A 4,605-nucleotide genomic window follows, 5' to 3' on the forward strand; every position below is an offset into this window, starting at 1 on the left:
GTACTGAGGATCAAACTCAGTGTCTCACAAGTGCTGGGCCAGTGCTCTACCACTGAGCAACAACTTCAGCCCCAGGAAAAAATTATTTTTTTGTCTCTTTTTCCTTGTTTCTGAGAAAGGATTTACTGAGAAAAGATTAATGATTGCCTTCCTCTTCCCTCTTCTTTCAGTCAGGCAGTTGAGGGTAGTCATTTCCCTGTCCTGGGGGTTATCATTTTTCATATTCTTTAGTGGAAATTACTGCTCTAAGTAGTTACTTACTGTAATCCTAAATCAAGCCACCCCACACTAGCTACAACATGAAGGGAGAACTGCAGGGGTCCTACTTTGGGCATCCTCAAGGCATTGAATCTTTCTTGGAGATAATGGGCCCTGGGGCTGATTAGGAGAGAGAGAGAGAAACCCTTGTGAGGTAGGAAGGTTGGGTTGGCTTTTACTTCTTTTCCCACAATCTAGGCTATATATGGTCTGCAGTTTGCTTGGCTTTGCCACCAGGTGTCATCATCTACTTGTGCAGAAGAACCTGGAGGCTGAAATTTCTCCCTAGACTAGAGAATGAAGGAACAGGGCAGTTGCAAAGAGCTGTCAGTTGTGTGCTGGAGGCTTCTTACAAGAAGATTTATGAGAACTGATGACCAGCTCTGTGATCAGTGGGGCACCTTGGTAGCTTGACATCAGTTGTGATGGGAATATTTCACATCATGGAAATAAGCAAATGATACAGATTAGGGCTCTCTATCCCCTACATTCACTCTGAGTTGGTAAACATTTACCAGCACACCATTGTGCAGAGTGACTATTTAATGACACTGATTGAGAAACTTGGGCAGTGCTGTGGTTTGATTTCAGTTTCTCTCCTCCAAAACTCATGTTAAAATTTAATCCCCATTATGAAATATTAAGAGGTGGGACTAGGTGAGACCTTTATGAAATTATTAGACTCTGCCGCAACAAATATATTAATCCATTCTTGTGATTAATGGATTATCTCAAAATTGGGCTGCTCTAAAAGCCAATTTGGATAAGTCACATACATGCTCCCAGTCTCTTACCATATGATGAACTGCATACTTCAGATCTTTGCCAGTAACAAGGCTATTTGTGGTGAGCCGTTTCTGCCGCTTATGCAGACTATGGTCGCCATTACAAGATGGCGCTGGCTCCGCTGTGGTATGTGACAAACAACTCATTATTTGGGAGAGTTGGTGCATGGCTTTTCAGCAGCCTATGAGAAAGTTCCATGTGGCAGCTTCACATTGGGGCTTGAGATGCTATATTAAGGCTGGGAGGGGCATCCGAGAAATCAGTAGAAGAAATATCAAGGGCCTGAATAAACCGCTGAAAGAAGATTCCCGAGTTGCGTCTTCCTTGCGGGCAACGGGTCGCGACAAGTGGTGCCGAAACCCAGGAACCAGAACGTTCAGCGGTCAGGGGGGGTGCACCACTTTGTCCCAGGTAAGTGGGATCCGCGATCAAAGCGGGGAAGCTCCTCTGTAAAAAAAGAGAGAGTGGGAAAGAGGTATTTGCTCCTCTGCAAATAAAGAGAGAGCGTTATATTTTATTGCAGCTGCAATGTGTACTTTCACTTTTACTTTCGCTTTTGTTTTTTGTGCTTCTTTTGTTTGTTTTTTGTGCTTCTTTTGTTGTGTCATGGGTGCCACATCTTCAAGTCCGCTTCTCCTGGCCCTAGATGACCTGTTACGTTCCAAGGGACTAGAAGTAAAGCGTAGTACTTTACAGAGATTTTTACAGAAGGCAGATATTGCTGCACCGTGGTTTGCATTTTGGGGCAGCCTTATTATACCTAGTTGGGAAAAATTAGGCAAAGATCTTGACTTTGCTTCTGAGCAGGGCATATTAGAGGGTGGGGTGATACCCCTTTGGAAGATGGTCCGTAGTTGCCTTACAGATGGCAGATGTCAGGAAGCACTTACTAAAGGACAGGAAGTTCTAGAGCAATTACATGAGGAGAAATCAGAAACGGCAACAAAAAAAAGTGAGATATCTCAGGAGGATTGCAGTGTGCGGGATGTGAAACAGGGGAGGAGACGATTGTATCCAGATCTCAGTACGCTGCGTACACCCCCATGCGAAAGTGGGTCAGAGGAAGAAGAGGATTAGGAGGAAGAGCTTGGGAGGCTGTCTCGTCAGCTAGAGAGTGTAGATATAGGAGAAGGGAACAGAAATAAACAGGGGCTCAGGAAAAATGATCCTCCGGATCCACCGCCGTATGTGGGGGTGTTTCGGGGAGAGCTTTCCATGCCCAAACATGGAGGGCTGTTAACGCTGAGATAGGTCTTGATTATCCAGTTTTTCAGGATGACAATAGGGGAAGATTCCATGAACCCTTAGATTTCAAAATTGTGAAGACCCTGGCGGAGTCCGTGCGCACTTTTGGGGTGGATGCTGCCTTCACACTAACTCAGGTGGAGAGTCTGTCTAGATACTGCATGACTCCCTCTGATTGGGCTAGCCTTGTTCGGGCTTGTGTTTCTCCAGGCAAATATTTGGACTGGAGAGCATTTATGCTAGAGGGAGCTGTAGAACAAGCTGCCCAGAATCATGCAGCAGGCCGTCCTGCCTGGGACAAAGATATGCTTCTGGGGCAGGGCAGGTTTGCTAACCAACAAACGGGGTATCCTCCTGAGGTATATGAACAGATCAATAATATTTGCATTCGGGCATGGAAGTAACTTCCAAATAGAGGAGAGGTGTCTGGTAATTTGACCAAGATTATACAAGGCCCTACAGAACCCTTTTCAGATTTTGTAGAAAAAATGGTGGATGCCGCCGGAAAGATTTTTGGGGATCCTGATAGAGCCATGCCCCTTATCAAGCAATTGGTCTTTGAGCAATGCACCAAGGAATGTAAAGCAGCAATCACTCCTTATAAAAACAAGGGCATAGAAGCATGGATGAAGGTGTGTAGAGAGATTGGAGGCCCTTTAACTAATGCAGGTCTTGCAGCTGCTGTCCTTCGGATTGCAAAAGGGGGCGGTCCTGGTGCTGGAACATACTTCCATTGTGGTCAACCCGGTCATTTCAAACGTGAATGTCCCAAAAAAGGCAATTTTACTGGACCTCCTCACGGTGGCTCTTCCAATGGCCCTCGTCAACCGGGGCTGTGTCCAAAATGCAAAAAGGGGAAGCATTGGGCAAGAGTGTAGATCAGTGAGGGACATCCATGGACAGACCATTTCAGCTGGGCCAAAAAACGGCCAACGGGGCTCCCGACCCCAGGGCCCACAAATATATGGGGCAGTGAAGAATGTCACACCCGAACCCGAGACATGACCATCTCTACGCCATCCCATGAGACGCGGAGAGCCACTACAGGTGCCGCGGGATTGGACCTCTGTTCCACCTCCAGACTCGTATTAACATTTAAGATGGGAGTCCAATTGGTGGAAACTGAGTTCAAAGGGCCTTTACCACCTGGCACTGTAGGTTTGCTAATTGGACGTGCATCCTCTATCTTACAAGGTCTTCATGTTTTCCCCGGAGTCATAAGCCCTGATGCTGTAGGGGCAGTAAAGGTTATGGTGGAAGCTCCAAGGGGCATTGTGTCTATCTCCCCAGGGGATCGGATTGCTCAATTGCTAATTTTGCCTAGTTTACATAGCCACTTCCCTGCTGACTCAAGGTCACGGATGGGAAGTGAGATTGGTACCACCGGAGGGAATTGTGCCTATTTGTCACTGGATATGATCAATCGCCCCACTTTGGAATTAAGCATAGAAGGTAAATCTATTGTGGGATTGCTGGATACAGGAGCAGACCGTAGTATCATAGCCCTTAAGGACTGGTCTAAGGGATGGCCAGTGCAGACTTCTGATCAATCCCTAAGAGGACTTGGATATGCCCAAGCTCCTCAAATCAGCTGTAGACATCTTTCTTGGAAGGACCCGGAAGGACACAATGGTACCTTTAAGCCTTATGTACTTGATCTACCTATTTTTTTATGGGGCCGTGATTTTATGAAAGACATGGGGTTCACTCTTAGTAATGACTATTCCCAGTGTCTCAACAAATTATGCAAAATATGGGGTATAGGCCAGGTCTAGGACTAGGAAAACACCTACAGGGGCATAGGCATCCTGTGCAAGGTCATCAAAAGCTTAACAGATTTGGTCTGTGTTTTTCCTAGGGGCCACTGGGGCTCAAATACTTATAACATGGCTCACCGAGGAGCCTGTTTGGGTGCCTCAGTGGCCTCTTCCCTTGGCTAAATTGGCAGCAGCCCATGATTTAGTTAAAGAACAACTTGACTTGGGTCACATCCAACCTTCTACTTCTCCATGGAATACTCCCATATTTGTCATTAAGAAGAAATCAGGGAAGTGGCGCCTACTGCATGATCTACGAGCAGTTAATGCTCAAATGCAACTTATGGGGCCTATTCAAAGAGGGCTGCCTCTGCTCTCCTCTGTTCCTCAGGGCTGGCATATTATTGCTATTGATATTAAAGACTGTTTCTTTTATATTCCTATGCATCCTAAAGACTCACAACGTTTTGCCTTCACCCTTCCCTCGTGTAACCACGAGGAACCAGATCAGAGGTTTGAGTGGGTGTTGTTACCACAGGGAATGGCTAATAGTCCTACG

This window comes from Ictidomys tridecemlineatus, chromosome 2 (genome assembly GCF_052094955.1).
Source record: "Ictidomys tridecemlineatus isolate mIctTri1 chromosome 2, mIctTri1.hap1, whole genome shotgun sequence".
NCBI lineage: Eukaryota > Metazoa > Chordata > Mammalia > Rodentia > Sciuridae > Ictidomys > Ictidomys tridecemlineatus.